Source organism: Sus scrofa, chromosome 9 (genome assembly GCF_000003025.6).
Source record: "Sus scrofa isolate TJ Tabasco breed Duroc chromosome 9, Sscrofa11.1, whole genome shotgun sequence".
NCBI classification, from domain to species: domain Eukaryota; kingdom Metazoa; phylum Chordata; class Mammalia; order Artiodactyla; family Suidae; genus Sus; species Sus scrofa.
The window spans coordinates 57,584,676-57,604,319 of record NC_010451.4 but is presented as its reverse complement, the minus strand read 5'-3'; the positions used below and the strand labels follow the sequence as shown (position 1 = coordinate 57,604,319).

General features: G+C 41.9%; 1 long non-coding RNA gene across 3 annotated transcripts in view; it reads right to left on the bottom strand.

Moving 5' to 3' along the window:
- Positions 1-19,644, bottom strand: part of LOC110255462 — an 82,671-nt gene that overhangs the window by 36,805 nt on the left and 26,222 nt on the right. For 2 of the 3 annotated variants that reach the window (XR_002335757.1, XR_002335756.1), the window contains exons 1-2: positions 11,875-14,303; positions 8,919-8,986 (exon numbers count right to left, since the gene is read on the bottom strand). This is a non-coding gene — a long non-coding RNA (uncharacterized LOC110255462). Of the gene's footprint in view, positions 1-8,918; positions 8,987-11,874; positions 14,304-19,644 lie in introns of those variants that run through there. The other variant, XR_002335758.1, reaches the window with a different exon arrangement.

Sequence of the window (19,644 nt, the reverse complement as noted above, 5' to 3'; positions counted from 1 at the left end):
GCAGGAGTTCCCATCATGGCTCATCGGTAATGAACCCGACTAGTATCCAGGAGGACGCGGGTTCCATCCCTGGCTTCACTCAGTTAAGGATCTGGCATTGATTGCCGTGATCTGTGGTGTAGGTTGGCAGCTATGGTTCCAATTCAACCCCTAGCCTGGGAACCTTCATATGTCACAGGTGTGGCCCTGAAAAAAAAAAAAAAAAAAAAGGAGAGACAATCTTTGCCCTCAGCCACACCATCCAAAGTGCACAGCCTTAGCCTGGCTACACTAGCTAACTCTCTTCCTCACACCCACACAACTGCCTCACTTTCTTCTAACTCCCTCTTCTCTAAGACTCATCTGACCTCTCTGTCTACCTCCCCTCTCTTTTCCACATTATGTCTTTTGTCTCTGACCAGTCTCCAGACCAGCAAAAAGCAGAACCATGAAGCGGGAGCCTCCGTTTCCACATTTGCAAAGAAGGTAATGTAATGAACCCTGCCCCACGGTACCCTAGGATCTGTGGTGTAGATCCTAATATCTAATATGCTACCAGCACTCTGCCAGCACTATTTCACCAACTGTGGAAGTTATACTTGATTACTCCCTCTGTGTGCCTTCCTGAACTGAATCCATCATTACTTCAACTTTACCTCCAAAATAAATCTCAGGTCACCCACGGCTCTCTGTGTCCATTAGCACCAATCCAACCCAAGCATCCGTGATCCCTCACCTAGGCTACTCTTGTGACCCATGCCTTACCTTCCCATCCACTCTCGCCCCCTCTCCCCTATTACCCATACAGGAGCCAAATATTTTCTTACTCAAAACTAATCAATTCTAAGAGTCGGAATGTCCAATGGTTTCTTTAACAGACGTGCTAGGTCCAGTTACTTGGGTAGCCCAAGGCTCATACATAACAGCTTAAGAGTACAAAAAGAGAAACTAGACCCTATGAAAGAGATACTTACTTACCAGAGGGCTCTGCAGCTCTGGGCAGCGGGAAAAGGAAAGTCTACAGAAAGCCCTTTCTGATGCACAAAGGTGCGTTTCCTCCTTGGATGTGTGAGGTACAGGAGATGGTGTTCTTTTTCTTTTTTTTTTTTTTTTTTTTTGGCTGAACTTGCAGCAAGCAGAAGTTCCCAGGCCAGGGATCGAACCCTCAGCACAGCAGCAACCCGAGCCATTGCAGTGACAACACCTGATCCTTAACCCACAGAGTCTCAAGAGAACTCCTGGGAGATGCTTTTCAAAGCAATTCATTGAATACATTGAAACTGACAAATTGCTCATTCAACTTTACAAAAGATATCTGAACACATTTAAATTGTGTTTCTCATGGATGATTGCACTAGTGATGTTCGTAAACCAAGCATGCACCCTATATGAAGCAAGTACCTCTACAGCTTCTTGTTGCCCTAGAATAAAACCTTCCATCCTTACCATGGACCTACAAGCTTTTGCAGGACATGGCCCCCTTCCTGTCTCTCCAGGCAGTCTCTCCATGATTTATTATGCTTGCTGACATTTTATTTCTTTACTATTTCAGCTCTTTCCCATATCTGTGTGGCACCATCCTTCACCTGAATAATTTTCACAGGGGTTGAGCCATGTTGAAGCACGTATGTCAGACTGATGTTCGGATTTGTCCGGGATGTATTTGCATACATAGCTGAAGAGCCTCTTGCAACAATACTCCTATTAGGGTAGGAAGAACCCAGCTACTGAAATGAGCTCAACCCATCAGCACTATTCACTGAAACAAAAAAGCGATTCTGAGACAGGCGTGGGTTTATTGCTAGTATTTGTTTCTTTTCAATCCTACAGACTAGTTCATTATATAAAGAAAAATACATTGAATCCCCACTGTGTTAGATACTTTAGTCGCTTGCTCAATGTTCACGTCCCCCTTCTTTGCTGATTGAACTTTGATTTTATTGGTGGCATCACTGTGTCAGGCTAAATGCTGCTTCTGCATCTTCCCTGAAAGCTCACAGTGTCTGGGTGGCTAATTACGCACATGCAGGATGTCCCTGGGGAAGATTATGCTTTCCCAGGGAAAGGAATGGATGTACCTGACAAAGTCTTCCCCTCCCTTTCCTATATCTTCCTCCCTTGAATGTGGACATGATGTCTGGATCCCTCACAGCCACCTGCTAACCATGAAATGACAAACATGAAGTAAAGGTCAAGAGATTCACAGAGATGCTGGCCTGATGCCACCAACCTACTGAAGAGTTCTACCAGATATTTATTTCCAGTTCTCCATGACCTTCCCCCACTTATCTGTGACAGAATCAAACATGTATGTGAAGTCTAAAGAGCTGCTGTGTTTTTGTCTTCAAGGAACTACTGCTGCATATGTGACCTCATGCTTCAGCAAAGCTAGAAGCCCTTAAAAACCCAGAACCCCATAGTGGCTTGTGGTGAGGCAAAGGGGAATATCTCGTTCCTTCTATGTCTCATATTAGCGTAAAATGGTAACTGAGACATTTTCCTGAAGCCCCTATTTTCAAATAGGCAGTAATTATAGGAAAGGCAGAGTACAACTAAGAACAAGTTACTGAATTCTGGAAGCAGAGACATTGACAGAACACATTTTGTTGTTGTTGTTGTTTTGTCTTTTGTCTTTTTAGGGCCACACTTGTGGCACATGGAGTTTCCCAAGCTAGGGGTCCAATCGGAGCTATAGCTGCTGGCCTACACCACAGCCACAGCAATGTCAGATCCAAGCCAAGTCAGCAACCTACATCCCAGCTCAGGACAACACCAGATCCTCGACCCACTGAGCGAGGCCAGGGTTTGAACCCGTAACCCCATGATTCCTAGTCAGATTTGTTTCCACTGCACCATGATGGGAACTCCGAGAGAACACATTTTAAGTAAGGGAAGTTTTACTTCACCCTTCTAAGTCCATGACACATCAAGCGATTGAGTATAATCAGTAATGATATCAATGTCCTAAATAACACAAATAATAGGATATCTCTAGTTGATACTTACTAAGCTCTTTATTCTGAAGGGAGAGGACACGCTTTATTTGTCAAATGCCCATGGACTGGTTTCTGCATCCTAGGTAGTAAGAAGGCTCTGAATAAAAGTTGATTGTCCAGGCATACAGCAAAGTGAGTTTGAAGTGAATACAACATTCTAGGTCAACTACACTCCAATAAATTTTTTAAAAAATAATAATTCAGTTTGGAGACCAGAAAAAAGAAAAGTTCCCATCATGGGTCAGTGGTTAACGAACCCAACTAGCATCTATAAGGATGCCAGTTCAATCCCTGGCCTTGCCCAGTGGGTTAAGGATCTGGCGTTGCCATGAACTGTGGTGTAGGTTGAAGACATGGCTCAGATCCTGCATTGCTATGGCTGTGGTGTAGGTCGGCAGCTATAGCTCCAAATGGACCCCTAGCCTGGGAATCTCCATATGTCATGAGTGTGACCCTAAAAGACAAAAAGACAAATAATAATAACAATACAGTTTGACATTAACATATACACACTACTATATATATTAAATAGATCATCAACAAGGACCTACTGTAAAGCCCAGGGAACTCTACTCAATACTCTGTAATAACTTATAAGGAAAAAGAATCAGAATAAGAATAGAGATATGTATATGTATAACTGAATCACTTTGCAGGACACCTGAAACTAGCACAACACAGTAAGTCAACCATTCTTCAATATAATAATAAAATTTAAATTAAAAAAAAAAAGAAGGAAAGAATTCTGGACAGCTGGGGGAAAAAAGTTGATTTCCAACTTCACTAAAACCCTAGAGCTGCTCTGTCCAATACGGTAGCCACTGGACACAGGCAGCTCTTTAAATTGAAATGTGTTAAATTAAACAAGACTTTAATAGAGTTCCTCAGTCATACCAGCCACATGTGGCTACTGGACACAGATACACAACTTTTCTATCACTGCAGAGAGTTCTATTGAATTATGTTTCTCTAGAACTGAGACACAGGCTGTACAGCGTGGCCATTCCTCAGTATGTACCATATATAAATGGTTTGATTACTACCAGAAGTAAGCTCCATTAGGGAGAATATTTTTATCAAAATCATGCACTGGAGTTCCCAAAGTGGCTCAGTGGTTAACGAACCAGACTAGCAACCATAAGGAAGAGGGCTTGATCCCTGGCCTTGCTCAGTGGGTTAAGGATCCGGCATTGCCATGAGCTATGGTGTAGGTTGCTGTGGCTGTGGTGTAGGCCGGCAGCTGTAGCTCCAACTAGACTCCTAGCCTGGGAACCTACATATGCCGCAGATGCAGCCCTAAAAAGGGAAAAAAGATATGCCCCCCCCAAAAATAATCATGCACTGCTCTATCTCTAATGCAGAGATTTGTACACACGTGGCAGTCAACAAATAATTGGTTGGTAAATTCAGAGTTCCCAATTCAGTTAGGTATAGGATGAAATACGCTTTATTCTCAAAATCGCTCGCATTTTTCTTGGCCTTAAAACTCAACCTGCCTAGAGCACTCAGTTTGTTTTCTTTCCAATCTATTTGGATTTAAATTTTAGTCCAGTCTAATTGTTTCCATAATCTTGTTAAAATGGAAAAACTCAGTCTTTCTTGAGTGTGGGAGGAAAATCCAGTTCTTCCCTACTGTGGGTTTCTCCATGTGTCTCCTTGGCTATTCACACAGAACCCTTCACTCCTGACACTTCCAGCCACCAAATGGGTAGAGGCTCTTCCCCAATATGAGCAAATTCTCTCTGGTACTAGTGGGGTGTCCTATAATTCAACTCAATTCTGACACTGTCTACCTGGAGATGGCTTCAGGTGCCACAGGTTGGGGCTCCGTCCCACAGACTGCCCTCCACCACCCAACACACATGCGCGCACATGCACACATGCGCGCGCGCACACACACACACACACACACACACTCATAAACACACTTCCGATAGCAGTCACAAGTGCAGGTTGTCACCTGTGCTTCTGACCAAACTTTCTATAGATCAGAGGTCCCAAGGACCCCCTCCTTGGGCTTGATTAGTTTGCTAGAGCAGCTCACAGAACTCAGGGAGACATGTTTGCCAATTGATGAAAGGCTATGATAAAGAATACAGATGAACAGCCAGAGGAGATACAAAGGTACGGTCTTGACACAGGAGGTCTGTCCCTGTGGAGTTAGGGTGCCTCACTCTCCCACTGTGGAATTATTCACCCACCTGGAAGCTCCTGGACCCCACACTTTGGGGGTTTCTTATAGAGGCTTTATCAGCCCACCTCTAGTCCCTCTCCCCTCTCTGGGGGATGGTGGGTAGGCTTAAAAATGTCACCCTTCTCATCATGGTCGGGTCTTTCTGGCCTCCACCCAGGAGCCCACCAAAAGTCACCCCATTAAAACCAAAAATGCTCCTGATGCTCTTATTACTTAGGAAGTTTCAAGGCTTTTCAGGAGTCCTATGCTGGGAACCAAGAGACCCAAATAAGTATTTTCTGTTATCTCACACTCATCCACTGATTAAAATCTCAATATTGCTCAGGAAAACATTCTGTCAAATTCGAATGTTATTTTTATAGTGACAGGCATATTTTCTCATCAGTGTCCAAGTAGGACACTTGCTCTTATTCTCTTTCTCTCTTGCCAATCCTTCTCCCATTACTGGTTCTCCTGTCCTCACCTTCCCCTCAGGGTGCAAACTTTAGGAAGCCCTACTCTCACCTATTTTGTTCAGGAGAGGCATCAGCAGCAAGGGTAGAGAGAGGAGGTTTTGACTTAAAGTGGGCAGGGGCTTCTCCAGTCGTGGGCTGCTACTCCTGCAATCTGTGGTCTTTGGTGTCAAGGTGATTTCATTGTTTGAGGTTGCATGGTTCTCTTGGGGCTGCACCTAGGCCGCCTCCATCTTGGAGGGGATTCTGCAGCCTTCACCACTCTGCCAGGAAAGCAACCACAAATGGCTCGGGCTTTTCTTAACAACTGCACACTGATGTTTCACATTTTCTTTTTTTATTATGTATATATTTAAGCATTTATTTTATTAAAGTGTAGTTGATTAACAATGTTGTGCCAATTTCTGCTATACAGCAAAATAACCCAGTCACACATATATAATATATGTGTGTGTGTATAAACACACACACACATTCTTTTTCTCATAGTGTCTTCCATCATGTTCCAGCCCAAGAGACTGGATATAGTTCCCTGTGCTATACAGAAGGATCTCATACTAACCCCAAACTCCCTCCCCACTTCCCCTTGGCAACCACAGGTCTTTTCCCTATGTCTGTGGGTCTGTTTCTGCTTTTTTGTTAGGTTCATTTGTGCCATATTTTAGGTTGCACATATAAGTGATGTCATATGGTATCTGTCATTCTCTTTCTGACGTATTCACTTAGTATGAGAATCTCTGGTTGCATCCATGTTGCTTATACTTATTTTAAATCCTTTGTCCCACTTCATTAACTATTCCTCTAGAAAATGTACCATATTGTGCATCTTTCTTTTTAATCCTTATGTAACACAAGGGATTGTTTATTTTTGTGAGCCCATATTCCTTTGGTGGTGTTATTTTCCTTGGATGCTCAGAATGAGGCAGTGGACTTGGATATATAATTTGGCATTGTTGACATATATATGATATTTAAAACCATAGTAATGGATGAGATCCCCCAGGGAGAAAGTATGTCGAGTGAGACAAGAAGAGGATTATGATAGAGCTTAAAGGAATTCTGACATTTAAAGGTTAGGAAAAGCAGAGGAATCAGCAGAGAATCCAGAGAACCAGAGGGGTAAAGGAACACAGGGAGGCTGTCGTGTCACAGAAGCCAAGAGTGTTTCAGGACATGGGCGTTTGTGTCAAATTCTTGCCAAATCTGTTTTCAGTGAGGTGAGAAGTGAAAGGCCTGACTCTGCAAGCAAAAAAGCAACAATTTCCTCAACACTTTGGATTTCATGAAGCCTGTAGAGCCATTCTTGTCACAGATTTTCTGGATCACAGGTGCAAAGATGGACAGGAAACAGCAAAAGGCTCTGCTTTCCACCTTGCCACCTCAGAGTAAATTCACACCCCACAGCCACCTCCATCACCACCCCACCTCAGGAGGGACCACTGGGCAGCATATGGCAGAAGCAACATCCACTGTGAACTTTAACACACAAAAGAAAATAGGAACTTTTGTCCCAAAGGTTAGCAAAGGTTTGGTCGCCTTCTTGGCAGGTTAACCCTCCAACCAGGGTGACAAGTTAGATTCCCAGCCAGCATCTTACAGTCAGGCAGGCAGAATGTGAGAACTGGCCAAAACAAACTGTCCCCAGGCTTCAGACTGTGTCCTACCAGATTTAGGGAAACCCTGAATATTGATCCACACGATAAATAGAAAGATAAATGGATGGATGGATGGATGGACGGATAGATAGATAGATAGATGATAGATAGATAGATGATAGATAGATAGATAGATAGATAGATAGATAGATAGATAGATACATAGAAGAATGGAAAAATGGGTGGATAGATGGATAGATAGATGATTGATTGATTGATAGATAGATAGATAGAGTTAGGTGCCTATATTTAAGAAAATAGCACATACCTGAGAATATATTTTATGCCAGTTTTCAATGCACTGGAGACAAATGCATTAACTTGTGGGATAGTACTGGCTAGATTTGTACAGACCTCAGTTGAAAGCATTTCCACCACCGTGGAACTGCAAGGCGAGGTGCTCACAAACACATAGGTCTTAGGAACTACTTATCTCTGTACTGCAGAGACTTGTTGATAGAGGAGAAAATGGTCAGCAGGGCAAAAATGAAAATATTATGCACAAATGCTGATTCCTAGTGACAAAAATAGCCTTATTGTTCTAACTGTACTTTGAAAGTATTGTTTAATTTTAACATAGAAGATTATTTCTAATAACAAAATACCACTTTTCTTTTTTTCTTTTCCATTGGGGTCCTTGCCTTACATTTTTTGTTTTTTCTGATGGTGCTGCTTTTTTATTTTTCACATTTTTACTGAAATGTAACATACAGAAAAGACCATAAATATTAAGCTTGATGAAATGTCGGGAAGAGAACACATTCATGTAGCCAGCCCAAGGCCAAAAAGAGAATAGTAGCAGCACCCCAAAAGCCCCTCAAGGCCACTCCTAATCATTGTCCTTTCCTCCTCCCCCGTGATAAGTACTATGCTGACACCATAAATTCATACTGCCTACTTTTAAACTTTATATACATGAAATAATACAATGGATCCTTTCAGGACTGGATTCTTATAATAACATTATATTTGTAAGATGTATATATTTTACTATGTGCAATAGTAGTTCATTTTCATAGACATGTAGAATTTTATTATATGAACATACCAAATTTATCTATTTTACTTTCAGTGAACACTTTGGTTTTGTCTGGGTTTTTTTTATTATTACAAGGGCAATTATGATAATTTTTGACATACATTTTGTTACACAAGAATTTGGTGATATAGGATATACATATTTAATGGGAGTAGATGACAACAAATAATATTTCAAGTGGATGTACGATTATCCAAAGACATCTCAGATTGGATGCCATCGCTATCAAAATCCCAATGACACTTTTCACAGAAATAGAAGACACAATCCTAAAATTCATATGGAACCAAAAAAGACCCTGAATAGCCAAAGTAATCTTAAAAAAAAAAGAACAAAACTAGAGGCATTATTATACTTCCTTATTTTGAACGTTATTACAAAGTTACAGTAATAAAAACAGCATGGTACTGGCATAAAACAAGCCAAAGGCCCAGAAATAAATCCACACATATTCAGTCAACTAATATTTGACAATGAGCCAAGATACTCAATGGAGAAAGGATAGTCCCTTCAATAAATGGTATAGGAAAACCGCATAGTCACATGCAGGACTAATGACGCTGAAGCTTCTTTTTATATACTTTATGGATATTTGTTACATACCTGGTCAGGTCTGTTGCTCAATTTTCTACTGGACATCTGGCTTTTTCTTGTTGATTTGTAGGAGTTTTCTATAGACAAAGACCAAGATTCCAGATATGAGCCCTTTGTTGGTTATTGTAAATGTCATGTATCTTCTACTCTTCTACATTCTTGATGACATCTTTGATGACCAGAAGTTCCTAGTTTTACTTTAGTCCAACTTATCAAAAGTTTCCTCTAAATTATCCTTTTAAAGAATTTTGTGTCTATTCTAAGGATAATGAGAGTCTATGTTATCCTCTCAAAGTCCATTATTTTACCTTTTGAATTTAGAGCTAAAATTTACCTGGAATCAATTTTTGCATGTGGTATGAGATAGACTTTCTCTTTAGGTTTCTTTTTTTGTTTTGTTTTTTGAGGGGGAGGGGGAAAATGTTTACACTCAGAATAGTTTGAAAAATCACATGGCTATTCTACATACTACATAGTGGGTACAGAGATGAAACCCAAAAAGATGATGTGATCTCCCTAAAGTCATATTTGTGACTAGATCCCACTAGCCACAGACCCAACTTCTAATTTCAAGTCTCTTTTCCCTCTTTTCTCTTTTCTGCCTCCCTTATGGGCCAGCATCCTAATGTTCTTCCCATTACTTCTCCATTTCAAAATATTTTCCCTATGTAAGATACCAATAGTCACAGCTCAGTGCTAGCCTTCTCATGTGTATCTAATCTTCAAACAATCTGTAAGTTAAAACATGATGACATTCTCAGGTAGAACTTTAAGAGGCTGCCATTATATGTGGAAGAATTAGGCAGGTATGACAAGATGTTAAAAAGATCTTTCCTTGTGGCTAAAGGCTCAAAGCTTGGTAAAAAGGAAATAGTGACTATACTTTCTGGAAAGGGGCTACATACAAACAGCATGACTTACCCAAATGCCTATGTAACATAAGGCTAGAGATGCACCAAAGGAAAAAATTGTTTGAAAGTAGTTCATAGGAGTGGAGAAAGTTATATCATTTTCCTTTTCTCCCTCCAACTAAAAATGATTAACCCAGCAATTAGTGAGCACTCACTATGTATTAAAACCACACTAAGTTCTGTAAAAGATTTATCTCATTTAATTATCACAATAGTACTAAGAGGTGAACCTCTGCACCTGCCTAACCCAGAGATTGAGCACCTCAGTAAATTTTATGCCCTGGGTGCCTCTCTGCTCCACCCTGGTCCTGGTCTCTCTAGAGACAAATGAATACTAAAAACAAAAACAAGATTCCTACATTCCCCAGTCTTCAGACTCTGCATCCAATTGATGCTCTACCCACTAGATCCTCTTGAGTGATACTTACAAGATGGAAACAGCAGAGGCTGTTCTCCTTTGCTGTTCATGCTGGCAAGCAACATCCTGAACCCATGAGAATCAAGCTGCAGTAGTGGCAGCCAGATCCAGAACCCCAGTGCCCAGTCCCCAGCTCATGGATGTCAAGAGGCATTTGGGACAAAGCCAACAGCTTTCTGGATTGCAGCTTTATTGTTGCGTCCTTGAGCTTAACGATTTCAACCCCTGACTCCATTCTGTAGCAATTCCAATTATCTTGAAGCACCCAATTTTCCATATTAAGTCCCATTCTGCTTAAAATATCCAGAGTGGTTTCTGATTCATGCACTCAACCCTGACAGCAACGACAGATAAAGAATAACACTGGTCTTCGATATATATATATTTTTTTGCTTTGCCCTAATAGACACATCAAATCCAATCCCAGATAGAGTCAAGCCTTTTGCATCTGGAACTCACTCTGTTATCATGAGCCAAAACAGCTATGGAGGGAGGGCCAAGTGGTGCTCACATCCGGGGGCAAGAGCTGGCATGAGCTCAGCTTTTCATTAAAATCCACTCTGGGGAAAGAGGCTCACAAATATCTAAGTCAGATCACACTGAAAACTATTTGCACAGCTCTCATTACCAGTGCCAAACTACTGATCTTCAGGTTTCCCTTGTAAAAAATTAATAAACAGAAACCTCAATTAAAATAGCCTTGGGGAGTTCCCATCATGGTGCGGAGGAAATGAATCCAACTAGGAACCATGAGGTTGCAGGTTCGATCCCTGGCCTCATTCAGTGGATTAAGAATCCGGCATTGCCATGAGCTGTGGTGTAGGTTGCAGATGTGGCTTGGATCTGGCATTGCTATGGCTCTGGCGTAGGCCAGTGGCTTACAGCTCCGATTAGACCTAGCCTGGGAACCTACATATAGGTTTGGCCCTAAAAAAAAGACAAAAAGACAAAAAAAAAAAAATAGCCTTGGGAGGCCAGAAGGGGCACTCTCGTGCCCGTGACCATAGTGGAGGCCAACAGAAAGAAGAAAGACCCTTCCCACAAGGACTCAGCCAATGGAAAGGCATGGGCTCTCTGTTTCCTCCAGCTATTTAATCCCAGCTTCCTTGTCTCCCTCTATGAAAGGGTTCTCCTTCCCTTGCCATGGGGGGATGTGCCTACAGCTTGCCTTGGTTACAGACCCCTAATTGCAATTCTCCACTGATCTTGAATAAACCCATCTTTGTTGAAAAAATATCTGGCAGTCCATTTGCTTCAGGTCAACACCTTCTCGGCCATATCTCTGTGCCTCCCAGGGCCAGCTCTCGAGTCCCCCCTACTGAGCACCCTACCCTGTACTTGACTCTGGCTGTCCCCTAGAACTCTACTCTTTGGGCACACATAAATCCTTGTTCACTCCCTGCTTCTATCACATTCAAGCCTGTGCTTTCCAGCCTTGATCCTGCCAACTTGCATGTTGAGGCAGTAATGCTCCCTCTTCCTAGTTTTGATTTGGGAAGGAAAATCACCAGAACTTTGTAATAAATAACAAAGTGGTGATGTTTTTGGCAGGACTTTGGTCTTCTCTCAGCAGGATATTTTTTTGCCCTGCAAAGCAGTTTAATCATAAGCTTAATGATGTCTCCCCACTGCTTACCACGGTGCTGCCCTTGTCTCCAGAGCCAGGCACAGCGTGGACACGTGGGCACCCTGGGGCTTCTGCATGTTTGAGTTGTCAAGCTCAGCTCTTGGAAAGCTGTTAATTTCCTCTGAGGTAATTTGACTGTGATTAAGTTAAGCTGCCACCAGGTGGACATTGGAGCCTTAGTTAAACCATTTTAATCTCAGTAGCCAGACTCCCTATAGGCATAATAAAATGAAGAGAGAACGTAGTTTGATTTCCACTTAATTATGTTTAAAAAAATAAACAAAAAAGAAAAAAAAACATAGTATATCATATTACTTAAGCAGAATTAAAATAGGGTGGCATGAAAATATCTTATTCATGTATTTAACCAATATTTAGTGAATATCTACAATGTGAAAAAAAGATCACTCTGGCATCAGGGATGGGGCAGAGAACACAACAAACCAAACACCTGACTTCATAGAGTTTATGTCATAGGGGTAAAACAAGCAACAAACAAGTAAGAATAGACCTCCTATATAACATTGTATATTATGATATATGATATAATGACACATTATGACACAATGATATGTGTACATATAGTACACCCCCATGCACACCAGCCTGTAAAGACAGATACAATCACAACAGTGATAGCCTAGATTTTACTGACGCCACCTGCCCCATCAATCTATTCATGAAAGATCTTATTACCCTCTAGAATTTCCCTTGCCCCCAAGCCTGAAGGATTTCTGGGGGTTTCTGTACATATCTTAATATATTTATACATTAATCTGGTCAGTCAGTTCAGTCAGCTACCATATGGTTCACACCAAGTCACAATGAATGTTTATTCCAAGGATCCATCACCCACCAGGTACCACTGCCCCTGCCACACACAACTGCTTTCATCCTCTCCTATTTATTGGTCAAACAAACATTTGTTAAACACCCACTCAGATTTAGCAGGAAATAAGACAGCTCCATCTCTGTCTTCACAGAGCTTATAACTGTGTGGTGAAGAAAGATAAGGAAAAGAAATGTAACTCTGAATGAGTATGGCTAAAAGAGAAATAGCTATACCATGGAAACATCCACAAGGAGAGGTTAAAGGAGGACAGATGCTCGTAGAACAGGCTTCTGAACAAAGTCATGTGCAGACTGAGACTTGGAGGATGAGTTAACTAGGTAAACAGTATGTGGAAGAGTGTTCTCTGCAGAGGGAACCTCACACTCAGATTCCAAAACATCACACATTTCAGGCAGAGACATCTCCTGCCCTGCCCTTCTATCAATGTCCTGGAACACTCAACATGAACATTCAGTCAAGAAGAAGCAATAGGAAATGGATATAACCTTCCACCTAAAACAACTGAAACAGTGGTCTGAACGAAACAGTGGTCCTAAAGACATCAGACATTAGGCATCAAGGGACCATGAGCACTGAGTGATGTGAAATAAACTCAGCCTGATTCTTTCCCAGTCTTCTGCCTGGAGAGAGTTCTAGGAGAAGGAACCCCAGTAGAGCCCAGCACACTCCTTGAATCAGGAAACAGAGTTAGGAAAGAGATCGGGGGGGCTGGGGGGAATTTGAAGAAATAAGGACTACACATTATCCAAATGTTATGAGAACCACAATCCCACTGCTCCAAGAATCTCAACAAATCTTAAGCACGAGAAATGTGAAGAAAACTGCACCACGACAAATTGCTCAAAGCCAACGATAAACAGGAAATCTAACAAGAGAACATATGATCTAAGGATGACAGCAGATTATTTATTAAAAACAATACAAGCCAGAAGTACTTTAAAGCACTGAAAGAAAAAACGTTGATCCTAGATGTCTTTACCCAGTTAAAACACCTTTCAAAAATGAGTATGAAATAAAAACTCTTTCAGACATAAAAAATCTGAAAGAATTAATTACCGGAAGACTTGCTCTACAAAAAAAAAAATTAAAGATAGCAAAATGAAAAAGTATTCTGAACTGAAAATACTATATATGAAACATTATATATACAGTATTTAACACACATACACCATAATATGTTGACATTTGTTAAGATGCAGCTAATACAGTAGTAAAAAGGAAATCTATAGCACAAAATATTCATCTCAGAAAAGTCTTGAATCAATGATTTCAGCTTCCACCCTAAGGAAAAGAACAAATAATCCCCAAGTAAACAGAAGAAAATGCTAAATAAGACTCAGTGAAAGCGAGAACAAAGAAGCAATGAGAACATCAATGAAATCAAAAGTTTATTCATTGAAAAGATCAGTCCGAGTCCATGTGTATTAAAGTGATCATAAGGCAAAATTATGAACAATTTTATGTAAATAAATTCAACAACCTAGATGAAACGGAAAAAGAAAATTCCTTTAAAGACACAAACTATCAAAGCTCACTCAAGAAAAAAAATAGCACTGGGAACTCTATCTAGTCACTTAGGATGGAGCATGATGAAGGATAATGTGAGAGAAAGAATGTTTATATGTATGTGTGACTGAGTCACTTTGCTGTACAGTAGAAAATTGACAGAACACTGTAAACCAACTATAATGGAAAAAAATAAAAATCATTTTAGGAATTCCCATCATGGTGCAGCGGAAACGAATCCGACTAGGAACCATGAGGTTGCAGGTTCGATCCCTAGCCTTGCTCAGTGGGTTAAGGATTCAGCATTGCTGTGAGCTGTGGTGTGAGTCGAAGATGCGACTCGGATCCCACGTTACTGTGGCTGTGACGGTCCTTTCTGTTTTCATTCTGCACACTCACCTTTTTCCAAGGACCCAGAGCAGAAGTCTGGGGCCCAGAGGGCATGCTCTGTGCTCCTACAGATCTGCATTGCAGATGTATATTGTACTCAGAATCCCTCTCCCTTCAGACTGAGCTCTCTTTTGAATACAGGTTAAGCTTGTAGGCAGGGCTCCCTTTCCCTAAGGGTGAAACCCCTGATCATTTTGCAACCCAAGCTACATCTCATAGATTCTTTACCAGGTTGCCAAACAGTGAACGATGTATCTGAACTCTGCATAAGACTCCTATCCTGCACATTTCAAAGGAAATGCAATTAAAGCAAAAACTTTTAAAAAATAGAAATAATTACCCACTTAATTTATCAATCATTGCTTAATCTACCCCTGATTTTCCCTGTAGGCTTGAGTTGAATAATTTCTTCAGTTCAGCTGAATCTCTATACCTTAGTTTAAAAGCCCTGCTGTGGATAGATGCACAATTCTGAATTTTCAGCATTTTCATCAGTCTTCTCTCTGCAGTCTTTCTTCTTCAGAGCCTTTAATTCTCTTGATGAGTAGACAGTTTTAAAATGATTTCTTTAGGGATCCTTTCCTAAGCACCCTGAGACCCAGGTCATGGGAGGGTGGGATGGACGCCTGGTAGACAGTAAGGATGACCCTTTGGGTGTGATGAGGAGAGGGCAGGGGACAGGCATTAGAGAGTGCTGTCTTCAAACACTTCTCTCTCCTCCCAAAATTCCAACGGAGTAAGTAAAGATCTACTCACCCCCATGGGAAATCTCATCTTGCTTCAAGAATTCTAAGATATGCATAGCAAGGAGACAGCAGGGATTCAGGGCTCTAGCTAACCATTTGCTCAATTTCCATTTCCAGCTAAACAGGGAAGAGAATACAGACTCTTAATCATGAGCTATGATTCTTCCTTATAATCTCAAAGTCTGCCATTAGTCTGTGTATTTCAAAATTCTGATTACATTCAGATGCTGACAGTATCAATTACATACCAACAAATAAGCCTAACCTGCGCACAATGGAACGGTGCTACTCATTACTGAAACATCCTGGATCCATTCAAAAATTCAATCCCATTTTAGTCTGTTTTAATCGTTCATTCTTTCTCCTAATTTTCCAGAGACCTCTTGGGCTTTAATCTCTAACATAAATTTACTATGCCATGTAATGATCTGACATATATAAAATCCTCTCTCGGTTAATCATATCACCCCTAGCAATCTGATTTCCCTGCTTTCCTTGGGTGTTTCCATCTTCCCTGGGCAAACACACAGACTCACAACCCTATCCTAATTCTTCTTTTCTTTTCCTCTTCACCCTCATAACACGTCCAACAGCTAGACCAACCCACCAGCAGGGAGTCACCTTGAGTTCACCAGCACGACCACAACTTCAAATGGATAAAAGATAAACCCATCATAACACAGCACCACAACCATCCTTTCTGTGCATATGTCTCTGGTTCTGCACAGTGGTCCACCCCACACCCCCCAACCCATGCCCCAGACTTCCTATCAGATATGGGAAATTTCAACATATTGCTTAAGTTTACCTTTTAAACACCAAAAGTGCATTTCCCTGGCAGTGTTTATGGTTCGACTTCTTTTGAAAAGTTATGGCCTTGTTCTGCGATAAATTCAAGCTTATATGAATTTAAAAACAGATTTAAGCTGATCATGAATACATTTTGAAACAAACACAAATCTCAGGAGGGGAGAGAACTTTTGTATATGAAACTTCAGAATTAACTCACTGGCAATGGTTAGGCAGAGCATGTAACAGGAAGCTGACTGTGCCTGCGTGTCCTGCACCGTGGACTGAGCAACCTCAACCTTTCCTAGGACCATAAGGACTCCTGGCTTCAGAATCTTAGCATTCAAGAAAATTCCTTAAAAAATATGAATAGTGAAAATCTAATATAATTCTCCTATTATAATATGTTGCATTTCTATACACTAACAACAAACTATCAAAAAAAGAAGGGGGAAAAATCCCATTTGTTTGTAAATGTAAAGACCTAAATGTTAGGCCAGAAGCCATAAAACTAATCAAAGAAAACATAGGCAGAATACTTTTTGACATACACTATAGAAATATTTTTTTTGGCTCTGTCTCCTAAAGCAAAGGAAACAAAAGCCAAAATAAACAAGTGGGACCAAATGAATCTCAAAAACTTTTGCACAGCAAAGAAAACCATCAAAAGAAGCCAATGCTATTTACAGATGAGGAGACTGAGGCACAGAGAAGGTAAGAAGCTTTCCCACAGTCACACGGATAAGAAATGGAGGAGCTGGGATTGAAAGCCGGTCTTGTTTCAAGGCTCACATGCTTTTACATTTAACCTCTACACTGAACAATGCGATGACAAATTTTTAATGGTACAGGCAAGAATCAAAGAGAAAAGGAGGAAGGAAAGAAAGGAGAGAGGGAGAAAGGAAGTTTAAGAAGGAGTTGAAAGGCTTCAGAGATTAGAAAGAACTTGTATCTATGAGGGACCAAGACCATCCAGGGACAAAGGAACAATGCACAAAGATGCAGAGACAGAATAGATCAGGCATGTCCCAGAGAAAGAACAGAACCATATCAGTGACACTCTCACTTGGGATGAATTTTGACCTTGGGGATCAGGCTGAAGAATTCATGCTTCATTTTATCTCATTCTCTCTAATCCCTCCACCAGGCCCCAGATACGTTCACACCTAATTTCCCATGGAAGCCACCCAACCGTGTTCATAGTTCATTGGGAATTAGAAGAATGCAAATTATCCATAAAGACTGCCATCTAAGTCAAGGCCAGCAGAATCCAACAGAGAATGGATGCTAACTCACAGCTCGCTCCTGTTTTAGCAGAAAAGCTGGATTATATCTCCCATGTTACTGGCACATGGATAGAGCTTAAATCTCTTTTCTCTCTTTTGAATATCCTGGAACCTAGACTTTTTGTGTCTCTTAGCCTGGAAATGCCAGCCAACAGCCCTCGCTGTCATGTTATCACTGGGCCTGGAGTAAGTCTAACCAAAGTGGTAAGACAGTGGGATCTGGCTCACTCACTGAATACGAGGGTATAGAAAACAAACCAGATGAAGACTGAGTACAAGGAAATAGTAAAGTGCTTGGTATGATGACTGGCCCATCCTAAGGGCTCAAAAATGATAACTGTTATCATTAGCCACAGCAGCTGGGTAACTTAGGGATTTCAACTCATGAAATATATCATCACCATACTATCAACATTTTATTGAAGCTTTTATTTAAAAAAAAATAGCATTCAGATCACTCTCAGTGGAAGGCATAATCACTTCTACCTTGGACACCCAATTCCTATTCCTCGAGATGCTTTCCGAAGCACATGCCTAGGATGGTACCCAAGAGAGCAGGTTCTCTGGCCCCTCGTGTTCTGGTTCGCACATTCCACCCAGCACAGATGAATGGGTGCAAAAAAATCTATGGAGTCCCGGGGCCTGGAGAGTTCTTTCTTTAGCCACAGGACTCAATTCCTGATTCTCTTCTAAGAAGGGAAAGTACAGGAAAAAGCACAAGATTTCAACTCAGACAGATGTAGATGGAGGAGCTGCATTGAGGAGCATCAGGATGAATGTGGCAGGAGAGGATCCCCTCTGAGCACTGGCACAGCATTCATTTTACCTGCAGTGCTATCAGGGATTACCAGCTACCATTACAATTCTAGAGCTTCTGCAAGAAACCAGCATAGGATCTACTGGGGAATTGAGGTGAGCTCGTCTAAGAAAGAGATTTCCTTAAGCAAACTGGACGCACCCACAAGCCTCTGATAAGATGCTTTTTGGGTTTTGGTGGTGGTGGTGGTGTGGGGGGGCGGCAGGGGGGGAGGCTGGCTGTACCTGCAGCGTGTGGAAATTCCCAGGCCAGGGATCAAACCCATGCTTCAGCAGTGACCCCAGCCGCTACAGTGACAAGGCCGGATCTTTAACTCACTGCATCAAAAGGGAACTCCTGATAAGGTACTTTCTTGATCCCTAAACCTGCAGAAGATTTCTTTCAAGCCCTGTGGGAAATGGGGCCCCAGAAGTCCTGGGTTATGTTGGGCTTGAATGGTCAGAGCCAAATTCCAACTCGAGCACAGATTCTGGCTCCCAGGGTCTAGCCCCAGTCTTCATCTCTTGTAGCTCAAACTTGAAAGCAGCCAGAAATCCCTGCAAGGGTCCTGCACAGGCTGCACTCATGACCACAGTCTGCACAGGGGACTCTGGCCGGGGAGCAGGAGAATCAAGGGCACCAGAGGCTGAGGAGATATGAGGAAGAAATCTGTGCTTCCATATGGACAAGGCCCTTTCATCAGGCTTTTATAAATCAGTCAACAGAGTGAGCGGGGTGGCTGTTCTCCAGCGTGGGACTGGGTAAGTGATAACTCAGGAAGTCTGTTAGACATGCAGGCCCTGGCACATTGAGAGGAAAGGTGAGGGGAGGCAGTGATCAAGGACTTTAAGACAGAAGGGATGGTGTGGACAGGACGATCAGAAGGATCGGACTGATCTGCAACAGGCCTACTCAGGTGAGCATCCCAGCGACCCCAGCAAGCTCACAGGATCTGCCGTCTCACCACGCTCACGGCTTCACTGAATGCCATGGTCATTGCCTCTCTCCTTGCAGGGATTCCTGCCTGCCGGGAGGTGAGAAGCATCCAAAGCTGAGGAAATGTCAAGGAAAAAAAATATATCCTATTCATAGGCATAGTTCCCAGGACTCCAGTCTCCAGCATTGATGGTTTCTCCCAGGACCCAGGACCTGGGAGATGCCAGGACCTGGTGAGATGCCCAGGACCTGGTGAGCAGGTTCAGACTGGCAGGTGCTCCAGCGCAACCCACCAGGATGCTGAGTTCTCTGCTGCCTCTACCACCTACCAGTACTAGCCCACCTGAGAACTCCATGCTCAGACAGGAATAACCAGCTGTCACATTGGGTTTTATACTGGTTATAAATTAATCTCTGTTAATTGGTTTTATTTCCAGTCGAATGTGAAGAATGGGGCAGGGGATGGTTCCCAACAGG